The sequence below is a fragment of the Mobula hypostoma genome, chromosome 4 (assembly GCF_963921235.1).
Source record: "Mobula hypostoma chromosome 4, sMobHyp1.1, whole genome shotgun sequence".
NCBI classification, from domain to species: Eukaryota; Metazoa; Chordata; class Chondrichthyes; order Myliobatiformes; family Myliobatidae; genus Mobula; species Mobula hypostoma.
Window position 1 is genome coordinate 100,154,972 of NC_086100.1, and position 20,649 is coordinate 100,175,620.

General features: G+C 42.6%; 1 protein-coding gene across 11 annotated transcripts in view; it reads right to left on the reverse strand.

Annotated features, from left to right (window-relative positions):
* The window catches only part of LOC134345516 (protein transport protein Sec24B-like), a 239,669-nt gene extending 220,894 nt beyond the window's left edge, over positions 1-18,775 (reverse strand). For 5 of the 11 annotated variants that reach the window (XM_063046288.1, XM_063046287.1, XM_063046286.1 and 2 more), the window contains exons 1-3: positions 18,601-18,775; positions 10,405-10,493; positions 4,006-4,081 (exon numbers count right to left, since the gene is read on the reverse strand). The gene's annotated coding sequence lies outside the window, so the exon portion shown is untranslated. Of the gene's footprint in view, positions 1-4,005; positions 4,082-10,396; positions 10,494-13,875; positions 13,899-18,600 lie in introns of those variants that run through there. The other 6 variants (XM_063046282.1, XM_063046280.1, XM_063046283.1 and 3 more) reach the window with 6 other exon arrangements.
* Positions 18,776-20,649: the final 1,874 nt, after the last annotated feature.

Below are 20,649 nucleotides of genomic sequence, written 5' to 3' on the forward strand. Positions count from 1 at the left end.
ACCAAGTGGTGGGCTCACTGCTAGTTTCTTTGTAGTTCATAGCAGCAAGGTAATAATGGAGCTCAGCAAAATCCTGGAACATTGGGTTCTGTTCCAGTCACTTCATTATCGGAGGGATCACTCAAGTCGAGTATGATGTTCTCATAAGGAGTTGTCCATTGATACATCTTCTGGTGGCTGCAGAGGCCGATCCAAGAAGGATGTAAGAGGTTGCAGATATTTACCAGAATGCTGGCTGGATTAGAGTGCATGTCTTATGAGGATAGGCTGAGTGAGTTAGGACTTTTTGGGAGTGAAGGAGATTGAGAGGAGACTATAGAGATGTACAGGATGATCAGAGGTGTATATCACATGGATAACCAGGGACTTACACCGCACCACCCGCACCCCCCCGCCCGGGCAGAAAGGACCATTATAAAGGGGCATCATTTTAAGGTGATGGGAGGAAAGTATAGAGGAGATTATCAGAGATAAGTTTTATTTACACAAAGAGTGATGGGTGCATGGAACGCACTGCCAGGGGTGCTGGTAGAGGCATTAGGAGACTCTTACACACAGATGATAGAAAAGTAGAGGGCTATGTGAGAGGGAAGGGTTTAATTGATCTTTGGTCAGCAAAGCATTGTGGGCTGAATTGCTGTAATGTTCTGTGGTTTATATAACTGATAGAAACGACTTGGATGTGAATCCACAAAGGTTGGTTAGCAAGTTTGCGGATGATACTGAAATGGCTGATATTGAAGACAATGTAGTAGGTTATGAAAAATTACAGCGGGATCTTGACCAGCTAGATATGTGGGCTGAGAGCTGGGATATGGCTTTCAATCCAGATAAATGTGAGGTGTTGCATCTTGGAGATCAAATCTAAGGTAGGAATAATACAGTGAATGGTATGGTCCTGGGGAGTGTCATGAATAGACAGGCCTGTGAGTACAAGTACATAGTTTACTGGAAGAAGCTTCTCAAGTGGTGAAGAAGGCATATGTACATGCACACTGGCCTTCATCTGTCAGAGCACTGAGCAAAGGATTTGGCAAGATATGCTGCAGTTTTATAAGGCTAAAAGAATAATTGGGACTGAAAAGGAATTTTTGAACTGAAGTAAACTCTGTCTTCAGCAGTTAGCTAAGACAGCCTCATTACCAGTAAATATACGGCTGTAACCTGACTAAGTGGGCCCACTTGTCGGATGGTGGCAGTACTTAGGTGCCTTCCCTTCGACAACTGGATCTCAAACTCCTGCAGGAGGGTGCGCAATAAACAATTGTAACTATAAGAAGCAGGTCTCCCAAGTTTTATTCAGATTTGATTTTAACAATACTTCCCAACAACTTACCCAATACCGATGTCACTGGCCTATAACTTCTTTGCTAATTCTTAAGAACCTTTCAGAAACAATGGAACAACACTCCACCTTCACTGAACACCCAACCCTCCTCTCTCCTCACACTACCAACCCCCTTCCCCCCTCTGATCCCAGCTCTCACCTGTGCCGGGTGTTCACCATACCCTCCTACGTTCCCCTCTCTGAGGCAGAATGTTCTGTCTTCAGTAAGGGCTTCACCTTCGTCCCCCTGTGTCCATACTCAGTGAGTTCATGACCCACCATGATGCTGAGCTCTTTCGCTGAGTCCTTCTCCGTGCCTACTTCTTTAGCAAGGCTTCTCCGTCCCGCACTGATGACCCTTCCACCCACCTTCAACCCTTTCCTCTTCCTGGACACCCCACCTGGTCTTCTGCATGCCCTGTATCTTTTCATTCCAAATGACGACGGGACATCAACCGTCTTGACTTCACCACTCCACTCTCCAATTCCAATCTCATTCCTTTCAAACACACTGTTCTCCACTCTCTATGCACTAATCGTAACCTCACCATCAAACCTGTAGATAAAGGGGATGCTGTAGCAGTCTGGTGTACTGACCTCCACCTTGCTGAGGCCCAGCAACAACTGTCAGATACCTCCTCTTATTTAACCTCGAACAGGATCCCACTAAGAAGCACCAGGCTATTGTCTCCCACACCACTACTGACCTTATTAGCTCTGGGGGGGGGGGGGTCTCCCAACACTGCCACCTATCTCATAGTTCCTGCACCCCACAGCTTCCGTTTCTACCTACTACCCAAGATCCAAACCTGCCTGTCCAGGTAGACCCACTGTTCCTGCTTGTTCTTGTCCCACTGAATTCATATCTGCATCGAGTTTCATCCTCCTGGTTCAGACCCTTCCTACCTACATCTGTGACACTTCACCTGCTCTTGATCTTTTCGATGATTTCAAGTTCCCTGGCCCAAGCATCCTGTCTTCACTATGGATGTCCAGTCCCTATACACCTCCATCACCTACCAGGAAGGCCTCAAAGCTCTTTGTTTCTTTCTGGACACCAGGCCCGACCACATCCCCTCCACCACCATCTGGCAAAACTTGTTCTCACTCTCAATAATTTCTCCTTTGCCTCCTCCCACTTCCTTCAAACAAGAAGCGCAGCCACGAGCAATCGCATGGGTCCCATCTATGACCGCCTTTTTTATTGGCTAAATGGAACAATCTATATTCCAAGCCTACACTGGTGTCACTCCCCTCCCTACTTTTCCAATGCGACATCAAACACTGCATTGGTGCTGCTTCCTGCACCCATGTGGAGTCGACTTCATCAACTTTGCCTCCAACTTCCACCCTGCCCTCAAATTTACCTGGTCCATTTCCAACACCTCCCTCCCCTTTCTCGACCTCTCTGTCTCTGTCTCTGGAGACAGCTTACCTACTGATGTCTATTATAACCACTGACACTCACAGCTACCTGGACGATACCTCTTCCCACCCTGTTACTTGTAAAAATACCTTCCCCTTCCTCAATTCCTCTGTCTCTGTCACATCTGCTCTCACGATGAGGCTTTTCATTCCAGAATGAAGGAGGTGTCCTCCTTCTTCAAAGAAAGAGTTGAGAGTTAAAGGGCAAAAGTTTAGGGGTAACATGAGGGGGAACTTCTTTACTCAGAGAGTGGTAGCTGTGTGGAACGAGCTTCCAGCAGAAGTGGTTGAGGCAGGTTCGATGTTGTCGTTTAAAGTTAAATTGGATAGATACATGGACAGGAAAGGAATGGAGGGTTATGGGCTGAATGAAGGTCGGTGGGACTAGGTGAGAGTAAGAGTTGGGCACGAACTAGAAGGGCCAAGATGGCCTGTTTCCGAGCTGTAATTCTTATATGGTTAAAGGAGATTCCCACCAGGGTTCCCCTTGTCCTCATTGACCTCTACATCCAGCACATAATTCTCTGTAATTTCTGCCATCTCCAATGGGATCCCAGCACCAAGCATAATCTTTCTCTCCCCCCACCACCCAAACTTTACGTTTTGCGCAGGGATCTCTCCCTACACGGTACACATGGAGCTTAGAAAAATAGAGGGCTATGGGTAACTCTAGTAATTTCTAAGGTAGGGACATGTTCGGCACAACTTTGTGGGCTGAAGGGCCTGTATTGTGCTGTAGATTTTCTTTGTTTTTATGTTTCTTTACACGACTCACTTGTCCATTCATCCCTCCTGATCTCCCACCTGGCATTTATCCTTTAAAGCAGAATACATGTTACACCTGCCCCTACACCACCTCCCTCACTACCATTTAGGTCCTCAAACAGTTCTTCCAGGTGAGGCAACACTTCACCTGCAAGTCTGTTGATGTCATCTACTGTGTCCAGTGCTCCCGGTGTGGCCTCCTATATATTAGTGAGACCCAGCATAGTTGGGAGACTGCTTTTCTACCAGAAAAAGCAGGATCTCCCAATGGCCAGCCATTTTCCACTACCCATTCCCATGTCCATCCATGATCTCTTCTACCGTCACAATGAGTCCACACTCAGATTGGAAGAGCAACACCTTATATTCCATCTGGGTAGCCTCCAACCTGATGGCATGAACACAGATTTCTCAAACTTCCGACAATGAACCACCCCACCCCTCCTAGGTCCCCTTCACCATTCCCCATTCCCATTTCCTTCTCTCACCTTATCTGTTTACCTGCCAACACCTTCCCCTGGTGCTCCTCTCCCTTTTCTTTCTTCCATGGTCTTCTATCCTCTCCTATAGAAGATCATGGAAGAAAGAAACAGATAAGAAAAGGATAAGATAAGAAATCCTCCAGCCCTTTATCTATTTCGCCAATCAACTTCACATCTCTTTACTTCACCCCTCCCCCTCCCGGTTTCACTCATCACCTTGTGTTTCTTCCTGCCCTCTCCCCACCTTCTTACTCTGACTGCTCTTTTTTTCTTCAGCCCTGATGAAGGGTTTCAGCCCAAAATGTCGAATGTATGCTTTTCCATAGATGCTGCCTAGCCTGCTGGGTTCCTCCAGCATTTTATGTGTGTTGCTTGGATTTCCAGCATCTGTAGACTTTCTCTTGTTTCTGATGGAACAACATTAGCTACCCTCCAGTCAATTATCTCACTACTACTTTTCCTCAGTTCTACAGACTATGTGACAATTTCCTGTATGATACTGTTGCAAAAATTTCCATTTAAGATCTCCCACATCTTTCAGCTCCATACATTGATGAACAGGCTGAACTGCAAATGGACCAATATAGCACTTGTTATCCGCTTGCTCTGTATCTGTGGAGGCCCTTGGGATTCTCCTCCTTGCCTGCTTTCAGCCCTCTTGATTTCCCTCTTAAGTGTATCTTGCATTTCTTGTTATTCTCAAGCACCTCGTTTGCTCCTTGCTGCCTATACCTGCCATGCACCTCCTCCTTCTTCCTGACTACGGCCTTAATAACCCTCGAAAACCAAGGTTTCCTCTACCTGTTAGCTTTGAACTTTTATTCTAACAGAAACATACCAACTCTGTACTCTCAAAGTTCCACTCTTGAAGACCTCTTATTCACCAAGCATCCCTTTGCCAGAAAAGCACCTATTCTCAGTCCACACTTGCCAGTCAAAATTGGACTGGCAATTCAGAATATCAACCCGAGGACCTGATCTAGCCTTCTCCATAATTATTTAGGAATTATGATCACTAGATCCAAAATGTTCCCCAACATAACTTCTGTTACTTGTCCAGTGTTGTTACCTAGTAAGAGATCCAGTATTGCATTCTCTCTAATTTGGGCCTCTATATTTTAAGGAAACTTTACAGAACACATTTGTCGAACTCTATCCCATCATTTCACAGAAACAGAATCAGATTTAATATCATTGGCATATGTTGTGAAATTTGTTGTTTTGCAGCAGCAGTACATTGCAATACATAACTTTAAAAACTATTAATTACTATATTTACTTAATTATAAAAATTGTGAGGCAGTGTACGTGGATTCATTGTCCAATCAGAAAACCGCTTTCGGAGGGGATAAATCTGTTTCTAAAACATTGAATGCATGGGAGCCCCAGTCAATATGCAGAAAGTATAAATCACTTACTATTACGATCTTTTTTCGAAACAGTCTTCTATCTCACGACAAATTTGCTCCTCTAAATCCCACTGACTATTGGGAGGTTTATAATATAATCTCATTACCATGGTCATCCCTTTCTCATTCCTCAGTCCCACTCATATAACCTTATTAGAGGAGCCCTCCAGTCTGTCCTGTCTGAGCACTGCAGTGACATTGTCTGTGATGAGTAATGATATATGAAAAAAACCTCATACTGCAGCTTGTTGATAGGGAAAGACAGACACGCAAAACCTAAAGGCAGAATTATAGCTGCACTGTAACTTATCATGCATATAACTAAATGCTCTAGGTTGGAAAAAAGCAAACTATTAACTGATGTACTATTGCTTTTCTCAGGGATAAATTCTTCTTTGAAGGCACTGGTTATTTACCAGGGTGATACCTCACTCAAAGAGTCAGAGATGTACAGGACAGTAATGAGGCCCTTTTGCCCAAATACACTAATCCCATTTACCCATACCAGATTAGCAATCTTCAATGCCTTGCCTATTTAAGTACCTGTCTAAATGCCTCCTTAACAAAATAATTGTATCTGATTTCAGCACCTCTTCTAGCAGCACATTCCAGATATTAAATACTTTGTGTTAAAAATCTTACCCCTCAGATCCCCTTTAGAATTCCTTTCTCTCACTTTAAATGGATGCTCTAATTTTCACTAGTCCTATCATGTGAAAAACTATTCTTACCAAAAATCCAATCTATTCCTCTCTTAACTTCACATAACTTGGTCATGTCACTCCTTGGCTCAAATGCCTTATCAAGTGGCGACCATCATAGAACATAACACTCCAAGTACAGCTCACAGCTTTGTGTGAAGTTGCAATGTAATGTCCGAACTTTCATATTCTATACAACGATTTATGAATGGAAGTGTCTTCTTTACCACCCTCTCTAGCTGTGTTGCCACTTTCATTCCTTCATGCTTTGTCATTAATTCTACATGTCCAGCCCCAATATAACTTCCCAAAATGCATCATTTCACATTTTGTTAGGATTCAAATATGAGAATGTTTAGAGTATTCATATTAGAATCAGGAGTAAGCCAAAAAAGTCTTGGAGTTATTCAGTATGCTCATAGACACAAGAGAGACTGCAAATGCTGCAGTCTTGGTATTCTCTGTGCACAGCCTAGTCTACTTAGCATATCCCAGTAAGGCCAGCACAAAATACACAGCACAGTGGAAACACAGAAAACCTACAGCACAAAGCTCTGCCCGACATGTCCTTACCTTAGAAATTAACTAGGGTTACCCAAAGCCCCCTATTTTTCTAAGCTCCATGTACCTATCCAGGAGTCTCTTAAAAGACCCTATCGTATCCACCCCCATCACTGTCGCCGGCAGCCCATTCCACACACTCACCACTCTCTGCATAAAAAACTTATCCCTGATATCTTCCAAGCACCTTAAAACTGTGCCCTCTTGTGCTAGCCACTTCAGAACTGGGAAAAAAGCCTCTGACTATCCACACGATCAATGCCTCTCATCATCTTACACACCTCTATCAGGTCACCTCTCATCCTCCGTCGCTCCAAGGAGAAAAGACCGAGTTTACTCAACCTATTCTCATAAGGCATGCTCCCCAATCCAGGCAACATCCTTGTAAATCACCTCTGCACCCTTTCTATGGTTTCCACATCCTTCCTGTAGTGAGGCGACCAGAACTGAGCACAATACTCCAAGTGGGGTACTGAAGCAGTGCAGGCAGACACAGCATGGATTCAGCAAAGGCAAGTCCTATTTGACAAACTTACTAGAGTTCTTTGAGGATATAACAAGCACAGTGGATAGAGGAGCAAAGATGGACATTATTTACTGGGATTTCCAGAAGGCATTCAATAAGGTGCTGCATAAAAAACTTATCCATAAGATAAGGATGCACAGAGTTGGGGGTGATATATTAGCACTGATAGAGGATTGGTTAACTAATAGAAAGCAGAGAGTTGGGACACATGGGTGTTATTCTGGTTGGCAATCAGTGGTGAGTGGTATGCCTTTGGGGTCAGTGCTGGGCCCACAATATACATTAACTATCTGGAAGAGGGACCAAGTGTAGTGTAACTAAGTTTGCTGATGATACTAAATTGAGTGAAAAAACAAATTGTGTAGAAGGTACAGAGAATCTGTAGAGAGATATCAATAGGTTAAGTGAGTGAGCAAGTAGATGGAGTACAATGTTGGTAAATGTGAGGTCATCCACTTTGGAAGGAAAAAAATGAAAGAGCAGATTATGCTGCTGTGCAGAGAGACTTGGGAGTGCTTATGCATGAATCACAAAAGGTTGGTTTGCAGGTGCAACAGGCTATCAAGAAGGCAAATGGAATACTGGCCTTCACTGCTAAAGAGATTGAATTTAAGAGCAGGGAGGGTATGCTGCAACTATACAGGGTACTGGTGAGACCACACCTGGAGTACTGCGTGCAATTCTGGTTTCCTTATTTGAGGAAGGATGTACTGGCTTTGGAGGTGGTGCAGAGGAGGTTCAGATTCTAGAGATCCGGGGGTTAGGCTGTGAGTAAAGATCAAGTTGTCTGGGACTGTACTCGCTGGAATTCAGAAGAATGAGAGGAGATCTTATAGAAACATATACAATTATGAAAGGATAGATAAGGTAGAGGCAGGAAAGTTGTTTCCGCTGGCAGGTGAGACTAGAACAAGGATACAGAGCTTCAAGGTTTGGGCAGTAGATTTAGGATGGCGATGAGGAGAAACTGCTTTTCCCAAAGAGTGGTGTATTTATGGAATTCTCTGCCCAATGAAGCATTGCAGGCTACCTCCGTAAATATATTTAAAACAAGGCTGGATAGACTTTTGCATAGCAGGGGAATTAAGGGTTTTGGGGAAAAGGCAGGTAGGCGGAGATGAGTCCATGGCCAAATCAGTCATGATTTTCTTGAATGGCAGAGCAGGCTCGACGAACCAGATGGCCGACTCCTGCTCCTAGTTTTTAATATTCGTATTGTAACCAGGCCTTTAAACGTCCAGTAGTGTTCCACAAGGGTCGGTGTTGGGACCACTTCTTTTCATGCTGTATATCAATGATTTAGATGATGGAATAGATGGCTTTGTTGCCAAGTTTGCAGATGATATGAAGATTGGTGGAAGGATAAGTAGTGTTGGGGAAACAGGCAGGCTGCAGAAAGACTTAGATTAGGAGAATGGACAAGACAGTGGCAAATTAAATGCAATGTTGGAAAATGTATGGTCATGCATTTTGGTAGTCGAAATAAATGTGCAGAATATTTTCTAAATGGGGAGAAAATCCAAAAATCTGAGATGCAACCTTCTTGTGCAGAACACCCTAAAAGTTAATTAGCAGGTAGAGTCGGTGGTGAGGAAGGCAAATGCAAGGTTAGCATTCATTTCAAGAGTTCTAGAATACAAGAGCAGGGACGTGATGCTGAGGCTTTATAAGGCACTAACAAGGCCTCACCTTGACTACTGTGAACAGTTTGGGCTTCTCATCTAAGAAAAGATGTGCTGGCATTGGAGAGGGTTCAGTGGAGGTTCACAAGGGTGATTCCGGGAATGAAAGAGTTATCATACCAGGAATATTTGATAGCTCTGGGTCTGTACTCGCTGGAATTTAGAAGGGCGAAGGGGGGGGATCTCATTGAAACCTTTCGAATATTGAAAGGCCTAGACAGAGTAGATGTGGAAAGGACGTTTCCCATGGTGAGGGAGTCTAGGACAAGAGGGCACAGCCTCAGGATAGAGGGGAGCCTAACTAAAATAGAGATGCAGAGAAATTTCTTTAGCCAGAGGGTGGTGAACTTGTGGAATTTATTACCTCAGAGAGCTGTAGAGGCCAAATCACTGTGGGTATTTAAGGCAGGGCTTGAAAGGTTGTTGATCGGACATGGCATCAAAGGTTATGGGGAAAAGGCTGGGAAGTGAGGCTGAGGCGGAGAAAAAAGGATCAGCCAGGATTGAATGGTGGGGAAGACTTGATGGGCCAAATAGCCTAATTCTGATCCTATGTCTTATGGTCTTATAAGTTTCAATAAGATCTCCCCTCATCCTTCTGAACAATCGCACAGCCACCAAATGCTCCTCAAACGTTAAGCTCCTGGGCATATTTCTGTGAACCTCTCCAGGCAGGGTACATCTTTCCTCTAATGTGGAGCCCAAAACTGTTCACAATATTTCAAATGCAGTTTGACCAATACTTTCTAAAAAAAAAATCCTCAGCAGTACATCTTTGCTTTTATATCCTAGCCCTCTCAGAATGAATTCATGAATTGCATTTGCCTGCTGTGTTTTTGTAGTATTCTCTATTTTCTATCTGGCTCAGCTTTTTTTTAAACTTCTCTTCGTACGTCTGGTCAGCTGGGCATGTCCCAACCTTGCCATTAACAACACACCAAACAGACCAAACAACTAATATGCAGGTAACTGTCTTCATTAAGCAACTGGCCTTATCACAGACATTTCCTTTGTTCTAAATTTCACTCTCCCATTGTCTCTTCGACTGAAAACTAACTTGTTCTCTTTCTACCAGTTCTGATGAAGGATTGCAGTCAACATGTGACTGCTTCTCTTTTCTCTGATGCTGATTTTTCCTAGCATTTGTTTGTTTTGTTTCAAACCCCCAGCATTTGCAGTTTTCATTTTAAAATTTTATTCTTCTTCTCGCTGGGAACTGTGCCTGACCCATATGGCGCAACTACTTATTGATCAAATTAAAAAAGTAACTTCTTAAAGAAAGCACAGCTAAATATTGCAAAATCCAAAAAGTGACATAAAAGCAATCCTTCTCAATATACAAGCAACACACACAAAATGCTGGTGGAACATCAGGCCAGGCAGCATCTGTGGGAAGAAGTACAATCTTGTGTTTGCCTTCTCCATATGCTTTTCAAACAATGGAGTATTTGTAATAGCTGTAAAATATTTTATAACTGTAAAATACTGATATAATTAGACATGAAGCCAGCTACTTACAAACTCACTTTCAATTAAGAATCCTTCAAGTACTCATGTATTTCTGCATTCAGCTGTGACACGAGCAAACTCTGAGTCTGAGGCGTATTGAAGTCACCTGAACAAAAAGATGTCAAGTCAGATTAAAATTGTGATAAAGGCACAAGTTTCTCTTCACAAGATAACTGTGGAGGTTTAGTTACTGTTACGATACAGAGGCAAAAAGTTTTTTTCGATATTAAGGTACGAAGGAACATGAGGATAATGCAGGTAAGTGGCAGCCATCCCATAGCCTAGCCCTATCCTTATTGAACTTCCAGCACAAATTTTCACACAGCAACCCAGGAGCTATCCATCATGCCGGACTTTCTATTCTCTCATTAAAGATCTGAATACAATTCTGGTGAACATTCTGCTGACCTAGATGAGACAATGATCATAAGACATCGGAGCAGAATTAGACAATTTGGCCCATCAACCTTGCTCCATCATTCCATCATGGCTGATTTATTATCTCACCCTATTCTCCTGCCTTCTCCCCATAACCTCCACTTTAAATAAACCCAATGACTTGGCTTCCCCAATGTGTGGCAATGAATTCCATAGGTTTACCACCCTCTATCTAAAGAAATTACTCCTCATCTCTATGGATTGAACATATGATCACTTCGCTCTATTCTCCGATGGAAGCGGGCCTTTTGGCCCACTAAGTCCATGTTGACCATAAGCCATCCATTTACACTAATCCTAAATTATATCCTCTCACAGTCTTATCAACTCACCTCCAGATGCTACCACTTTTCCTCATAGCTTCATAATGAAAAGAAACACAGATACAGTACAGAGTCCTTTCATCCATCTTATTAACATAGATCATAAATCCTGAAACCACAGTAGGTCCGACAGCAAACGAATGAACAACTTGACAAGTGAAAGTTATTAAGTTAGCACAGCACAAAGCAGAAATGAGTACATACCCCTTGGACCACCATGTCTGTGCTGAACATGATGCCAATCTAACTGTTTATATCTGCCTGCAGATGGTCTGTATCCCTAAATGGGATACGCTCACGTGTCAATATAAACGGCTCTTAAACAGTGCTATTGTTTCTGGTTCCAGCACATTTCGGGCACCTACAACACTGTGCAAAAAAACTTTCTTCATCTCATCTCAACTTAAACTCCTGCTCTCTAGAATTCAGGCCAGGCAGGATCTCTGAAAAAGAGTACAGTCGACGTATCGGACTAAAACGTCGACTATACTCTTTTTCATAGATGCTGCCTAGCCTGCTGAGTTCCTCCAGCATTTTTATGCATGCTGCTTGGACTTCCAGCATCTGCAGATTTTGTTTTGTTCTCTAGTATTTGTCAGTTTTATCTTGGGAAAAAGCCTCCAAGGATCTACTTGATCTATTACTGTCATGATTGTATTGACCTCTGACATACCAGAAAACAAAATCCAAGTTTGTCCAACCTCTTTTGTATAGCCAATACACTCCAATCCAGGGAAACTTCCAAATCCTTTTTATGGTATGGTAATGAGAACTGCACACAATAATCCAAATGTGCGTCAAGATATTGTGGCCGGAGGAGAGGGACGGGCTGGTTCAGCTTGCTGTTCCGTGAGGTTTACTCATCTCCGCACTGAACTGAGGCTGTGACCTGCAACTAATGGACTTCTGAATCGGATGCAGTGATGCCTAGCTTTGTGAACTTCAGATTTGAATGCTATTTGCTTACTTTTATTGATTGTACCATTTGTTTTATTTCTCTCTGCACACTGGGTGTTTGTCAGTTTTCTTTGTTTCAATGGGTTTCTACCTGTAAGGAGACAAATCTCAAGGTTCTATAAAGTATAAATATTTTGATAATAAGTGTACTTTGAATACTAAATTTTACACAGCTGAATATGATTTCCAATTTTTATAATGAAACCCCTGACCAATAAAGCAAGCAAACCACATGCCTTCTTTAATAGCCTATTCATCCTGTTGCCAACTTCAGGGAGCTATACCGCTGCACAACAATCACCACTGTATTTTTACTCCCAAAATGCACCTCACATTTGCCCATATTAAACTCCAAGTGCCATTTCTCTGTCCATAATCCTAGCTGGTCTATATCCTGCTGTAACTTTTGACAACCTTCTTTATCAGACTAACTACATTTTCATCCAAATCAATACGTGTGCCTACCATGAGGACCTTGTCAAATGCTTTAGTAAAGTCCATGTGGACAACATCAACTGTTCTATCCTCATCAATTGTCTTCATTATCTCCTCATAAAACTCAAGCAAGTTCAAAAGAAATTACCTGTGCCGCATAAAATCAATGCTGACAAAGCTTTTCCAAATGTGAGTAAGTCCTGTGCCTCAGAATATTTTCCAATAATTTCCCTACCATTGTTGCAAGGCTCACAGGCTTAATTTTCTTGATTATATCTGATTCCTGTCTTAATGACAGGAACAACACTAAGGATTCTCCAACACACACACAAAATGCTGGAGGAACTGAGCAGGCCAGGCAGCATCTATGGAAAAGAGTACAGTTGATGTTTCAGGCCAAAACCCTTTAGCAGGACTGGAAAAAAAAAGCTAGGGAGTAGATTTAAAAGGTGGGGGTAGGGGAGAGAGAAACACAAGGTGATAGGTGAAACCTGGAGGGGGAAGGATGAAGAAAAGAGCTGGGAAGTTGATTGGTGAGTGCATGGAAGAAAGAAAAGGGGGGAGGAGCACCAGAGGGAGGCAATGGGTGGGCATGGAGATAAGGTGAGAGAGGAAAAAGGGGATGGGAAATGATGAAGGGGGGGGAGCATTACCAGAAGTTTAAGAAATTGATGTTCATGCCATCAGGTTGGAGGCTACCCAAATGGAATATAAGGTACTGTTCCTCCAACTTGAGTGTGGCTTCATCACAACAGTAGAGGAGACCATGGATAGACACATCCAAATGGGAATGGGAAGTGGAATTAAAATGGATGGCCACTGGGAGATTCCACTTTTTCTTCCCAGCTCTTCCCTCCTTCCGGTTTCACCTATCACCTTGTGTTTCTCTCTCCCTTCTCCAGACCTTTTAAATCTACTCCCTAGCTTTTTTTCTCCAGTCCTGCTGAAGGGTCTCAGCCCGGGACGTCCACTGTACTCTTTTCCTAGATGCTGCCTGGCCTGCTGAGTCCCTCCAGCATTTTGTGTGTGTTGCAGATTTTCTCTTGTTTCTAAGCATTGTCCAGTCCTCTGAGATCTTGTCTGTGGATAAAGAGAATACAAGGATCTCATTCAAAGCCCCAGTGATCTACCCTTGCCTCCATCAGTATCCTGGGATAGTTTCCATCAGGCCCTGGGGAGTTATCCATCTTAATGTTTTTCAAAGACACCCAACAACAACTCCTTAATAACAAATAAGGAGCTGCAGAATATCAACATGTTCCTCCCCAATTTGACCATTATCTATCTCCTTCTGCACGGTGGATACAAATGTGAAGTACTCATTTAGGAACCTACCCACTTCCTCTGGCTCCATGAGTGGATCTATTCTTTCCTGACTACAAAAGCCTTTGCTTCCACCACCATCCGTGGCAGTGCAATCCAGGCACCCACAGTTTCTGTGTAAATAAAAACACACCCTTTTAAACATCTTTACACTCTCCTCCTCTCACCATACCAGCACACCCCAGGAAAAAGACCCAATCTACCTCTGCAACACACAAATTTCTATTAGGTCTCCCCTGAACCTGCAAAGCTCAAGAGAAAAATAACCAACATTTGTCCACTCTCTTCTTATAGCTAATACTCTAATCCAGGTAGCATCCTGGTGAGCCTCTCTAAAGAAATGACATCCTTGCCAAAATGGGACTATGTAATGTAACGTGTTTTCACCAAAGTTTTAAACAGCTGCAGTGATTTCCTGACTCTTATACTCAGTGCCCCGACTGATGAAGCAAGTATGCCACATACCTTCTTTACCACCTATCAACGTTCCCTCTCATTTATTTATATATATGATGTTAATATGTATACAGGTGTCCCCTGCTTTTCGAACGTTCGCTTTACGAAACCTCACTGTTATGAAAGACCTACATTAGTATCCTGTTTTCACTTTCAGAAGGTGTTATCACTGTTACGAAGAAAAAGCAGCACACGATAAAAGGCAGCGCGCGCGCCCGAGCAGCCGTTCTCTCCGGATTTAGAATGGTATTCTAGCCGGCATTGCTTAAACACGTGCCTGTGAGCAGCCGTTTGCAAGATGAGTTCTAAGGTGTTGGAAAAGCCTAAACGAGCTCGTAAGGGTGTTACACTTAGCGTAAAACGTTTCGATCGTGGTGAACGAAGTAAGGACTAAGTGAGTCTGGCTTGTGGAAGCTGACGAACATGATGTTGAAGAGGTTTTGGCATCCCATGACCAAGAACTGATAGACGAAGAGCTGATGAAATTGGAAGAGGAAAGGATAACAATTGAAACTGAATGCAGTAGCGAATGGACTGAAAGTGAAGTCGTCCAGGAACTGAACGTGAAGCAACTGCGTGAGATTTTCGCGGCAATGATAAAGTACAACTTTAATTTTGAAAGGGTACTTAGGTTTAGGGGATATTTGCAGGATGGTTTGAGTCCTTATTAAATAACTGTATGATAGAAAAATGCGCGAGGCTCAGCAGTCAAGCAAGCCTTCCGCATCAGCCACAGCAGACGATGAACCTCAACCTTCGACATCGAGGCGGGCAGTCATAGGAGAAGATGAGCTGCCTGCTCTAATGGAAACAGACGACGAGATGACACCCCAGTGTCCCACCACCCCAACACCCAGGCCACGGACAGATACTGTACTGATTCGCGGAGAATGCAGCAGTAGCCGGGAGGCACACAGCACGTCTTTAAGAAAAAAGCCGAAATAAACAAGCTAATTAATTAGGTGCTGCCCGACACGTAAATGTCGGCCCAGATCAGAGACGACGCAATCGGAAATCGGCACTGATCTGGGCCGACAATTACGTGCCGGGCGGCACCTAATTAATTAGCATGTTTATTTCGGCTTTTCTCTTAAAGATGTGCTGTGTGCCTCCCGGCTACCGCTGTACCCCTGCACACTTCGCGGCAATGTATCAGTCGGCGGCCTGGAGGGTGGGGGCCACTGCACCACCCAAACCTGTAACGACTCAGCCTAACACACCATCAGTGTGCTTGGCGCTGAACCAATTCCAGTAAGTGATACTACACAGTATATACATTATTTCTACTTTATATAGGCTGTGTATTTTCACGTGTTATTTGGTATGATTCAGCAGCTTCATAGCTTAAAGGTTACTGGAGAGCGCTTGCGCCGTGTTTTTGCCAACAGCGCTTGCGTGAGATTTTCGCTTCGGAGAACAGTGCAGTAATGATTGTAGAAAAGTATTTCTACTTTATATAGGCTGTGTATTTATCATATCATTCCTGCTTTTACTATATGTTACTGTTACTTTAGGTTTTGTGTGTTATTTAGCATGATTTGGTAGGTGATTTTTGGGTCTGCGAACTCTCACAAATTTTTCCCATATAAATAAATGGTAATTGCTTCTTCGCTTTACGACATTTCAGCTTACGAACCGTTTCATAAGAACGCTCTACCTTTGGATGGCGGGGGAAACCTGTACATAGCAGCTGCGTGGACCAGCCATTGACCTGAGCAGGAATTGTTGTCGTTGTTATTATTTATTTATTTATTTTTAAAACGCAGCCTGATAACTGCGCAGTACTGTATATTAACATCATATAAAAGAAAATTCCAGCAGTGCGGCAACAAAGGCTACGTGCACAAGAACATTTCAGTTACTGTGCGGCCATGCTATTGCACTTAGAGGGAACAATGCCGAGGCAAAATATGCTATTCCTCTAGTTTGTGTTAGGCCTCATCCTGGCAGTGAAAGAAGCTGAGGACAGACGACTCAGCATAGTCACAGGGAGGAGTGTTCAAACAGCTTGTCACCAGGAGCTCAAGAAAGATTGTCCGTTTGCAGACAAAGCACTGGTGCTCAGCAAAGTGGTCACCTTGTCTGCTCTCGGTCGTGCCGAAGCACCAAATGCAATATGTCAATGCTTTGGCATTTACTGCAAAGGAGTTGGTAGGTACTGGTGGTTGGTAAGAATAGGGACAGCACCATGGTAGTGTAGCAGTTAGCACAATGCTATTACAGCTCGTGGCATCATAGTCCAGAGTTCGATCCCTGCATCCTCTATAAGGAGTTTGTCCGTCCTCCCCACGGAATGTGTGGGCTTTCTCCAGGTCCTTGGTTTCCTCTCGCAGTTCAAAGACATACAGGTTAGTAGGGTAATTGATCACTGTAAATTGTCCCGTGATTAGGTTAGGGTTAAATCAAGGGCTGCTGGGCAGCACAGCTCAAAGGGCCAGTTCCGTGCTGTATTTCTAAATACAAAAATATCTATAGGGTATTGGTGAGGCTCCAACTCAAGTCTCCTTATTTACAAAATAATACAGTGGACTGGAGGAAGTCCAAAGGGCACTCAGCAGGCTAATTGCAAAGATAATAACACTGCTCTATTAATAAATCTAAATAGAGTGTTTCTATTTCTTGTATTTAGAAATAAGCTCACCGTGACCTTATTGAAATATACAAAACTTTGGGGTTGCTCACAGGGTAGATGTTGAAATATTTTCGCTACTAAGAGAACCTCAAACAAAGGGACATACCTATAAGGGTCCAGTCACTTAGAACTGAGGTATGTAGACATTTCTTCTCCAAGGAAGTGGAAAATATCTGGAATTCTCTATCTCAGAGGATGGTGGGGACTAAAGCATCAAAAATATTTAAGGTGCATATAGATAAATTCCTGAAAGACCAAGCAATTGGAACATGCAGACAACGTAGGTATAGATCTGCTATGGTTGTATTCAAAGGCAGGGCAGGGTTTGGGAACTATGCCTGCTCTTATTTTATTGTATTCCTGTAACAGATACAGATCTTCTGACCACCTGGTGCAAGGGTGATATTTCTCCGAACTTTCTTGAAGGACACAATTATATTTCTAAATTTCTAAGAACTGCTAACAATTTTCCAAATGCTGAATAATTCATCCACTAACTCTACAGAACCACTTTTCAAACTTTTGGATGCAGAATATCATGAAATTTGTCAACATTTACATTTTGATTTCTCCAACTCTATTTCTTATTTTCATCCTTTTCATTAACATTCATCAGTGAAAGGAGTACTTCATATGTGATAATAGCAATTGCAATCCTGTAATTCTTACGCTTGATTACATAAAATCAATTTAAGAATTCTAAAGAAAAATAGACGGATTATAAATAAAATGAAAAAAAGTTTTAACTCAGTTTAGTAAATCATAGTGAGAAGATCAAGACAAGTAACCATATAAAGCGAATAAAAGCACAACAAGAGTTAAACCATACAAAACTCGCAGTAGAAAAATCTTTTTAAAATGCTATATATCTTAATTTCATAGTTCAGTATTTTTGGGCAGTGTCTCTAGGATAAATTCCAATACGTCAGCAATGTTTAACTGTACTGATTTAAGGAGGCCCCGTGTAATTGCCTCAATAAATTAGTGTGTAGTTCAGGTTTTAACCGGAGCATTCTGAATTCAGAATTTCTATCGTATAAAGAATTTGCACCGTCCAATAATTCAGTCCATAATCAAAATAATATTTTTGTTAAGTTGTTCTTTAAATTTAAGAAATCTGAACCTCTTGATATGTTGAAATTAATCTTAGACACATAATAAATCAATTCCGCACATTATTTTTAGAAAAAGATGTACATTTTATCTGATACTTCGCTCTCCTCGATAGAGGCTCAGGCCCAATACTCTGCCCAGGTTAAATTTGAGAAATGCCCAAGCCACAGTGGAGCCTGACTGGCTCGGACACAACCAAGGAGAGCGGCCCACAGCCAGTGCAAAGTTTAAAATTCAGCAAACAAGTGTATCAAAAACAAAATTAAATGCTCTTTCTTTTTTTGTGTGGTGGGGGGTGGGCTACTGGCGGGGATAGAAAGGAAATGTTTGCTTTAAAACAAACCCACGAATTGCTGCAGCTCGAGGCCTGAAAACACCCCCACTTCCACTGGAGCAGCAGCTGCTCCGGAGGTGCAACAATCGAAAGGCCAACAGGCCACCCTCGCGGGAACAGATGAGCAACCCTCCCCATGCCTTTCTCAGCAGTCCCAACGCAATCACGGCTCCTCCAGCAGCCGCAATATCCGAGGGAATACCTTTCCTCTGATGTCCCGGTTACTCTCCGCCAGCCGCCCCCATGCCCCGAACGCAAATCGGCTGCTCCATAGCACCACACAGCGGAGGAGAGCGGGGCGCGCCAGCAGCACCCTCTTCACTGAAAAGCGGCGTCGTGTCGTGTCCTGTCCTAACCGGACACCTGCTTCAGTCGTATTACTCCCACCGGGCAGCCTGAACTGACAACAGTGTGGACAAACACTGATGGCTTACTCTTGGTTGTGTGTTAGGAAACATTTCACAGCCTTACCAGGATGAAGTACAGTAAATTTGTATGCGAATGAATAAATGTCACTTGGAAAAGAAAGCCACACCTCAGCTCCAACAAGATTCCAAAAGGCATAGGAATGAATTCGGCTATTCGGCCCATTAAGTCTGCTCTGTCATTCCACCATGGCTGATTTATTATTCCTTCTCAAAGTCATTATCCTACCTTCTCCCCATAACCGTTAATATCCTTACTAATAAAAAATACCTATCCATTTCTGTTTTAAATACTGTATACTCAATGACTTGGACTCCAGAGATGTCTGTGGCATTGAATTTGACAGATTCATCACCCTCTGACTAAAGAAATTCTTGATTTCTTTCTAAAGGGATGTCCTTTTAGTCTGAGCCTGTGGTCTCTCATCCTAGATTCTCCCACTACTGGATATATCCACCCCATCCAGGCCTTTCAATGACATCATCCTTCAACTTTCTGAACTCCAATGAGTACAGACAGAGAGCCATTAAATGTTCCTCATGCATTAACCTTTTCATTCTCATAAATCTCTTCTGGACCCTCTCCAACACTAGCACATCTTTTCTCAGAAATGGGGCTTTCAATATTTTTTATTAGTTTCTACATAAAAGAATACAGAGTACAAGAAAGTATATATAAACGTAAAAAAACTACCAATTACATTATATCTCTTCATAATAACAATCTGATTACCCCATATTCATGTAGGTTAGTCAAGGTTATATTGAAATATACTTTATACTTTATTGTCGCCAAACAACTGATACTAGAAAGTACAATCATCATAGCGATATTTGATTCTGCGCTTCCCGCTCCCTGGATTACAAATCGATAGTAAATATTAAAAATTTAAATTATAAATCATAAATAGAAAATAGAAAAATGGAAAGTAAGGTAGTGCAAAAAAACCAAGATGCAGGTCCGGATATTTGGAGGGTACGGCCCAGATCCGGGTCAGGATCCGTTCAGCAGTCTTATCACAGTTGGAAAGAAGCTGTTCCCAAATCTGGCCACACGAATCTTCAAGCTCCTGAGCCTTCTCCCAGAGGGAAGAGGGACGAAAACTGTGTTGGCTGGGTGGATCATATCCTTGATTATCCTGGCAGCACTGCTCCGACAGCGTGCGGTGTAAAGTAAGTCCAAGAACGGAAGATTGGTTTGTGTGATGTGCTGAGCCGTGTTCACGATCTTCCACAGCTTCTTACGGTCTTGGACAGGACAACTTCCATACCAAGTTGTGATGCACCCTAGAAGAATGCTTTCTATGGTGCATCTATAAAAATTAGAGAGGGTTTTAGGGGACAGGCCAAGTTTCTTTTCACTAATAATAATTTATTACAAAAAAAATCTAACCCCTCCCAAGACCGAAGCTGTTTATTAAGGAGAAAAAAAGGTAAAATATCTTCTCGTATAATAAAAGTTAATAATAGCCATCACCTAAATTTAAACAACGAATTGAGGGCTTTGAAAGTTTTGCAAATAATTCAGAAAGGGTCCCCACAATGTTTGAAGGTCTTGACGAGATTCAGAAATTGAACAACGAATCTTCTCTAAATCTAAGCGTGACATAACGTCGCATAACCATTGAGCATGAGTAGGAGGAGAAACATCTTTCCATTTAAACAAAAGCGCCCTCCTAGCTATAAGAGAGCTAAATGCCAAATTATGTAAATCTGATGTCTTCAACTTGATATCTTGTCCAGCAACAATACCGTATAGGGCCATCAAGGATTAGGCTTAAAATTGACTTTGAAAAGTAAAGAAAAAGTTTGAAAAACTTCCTTCC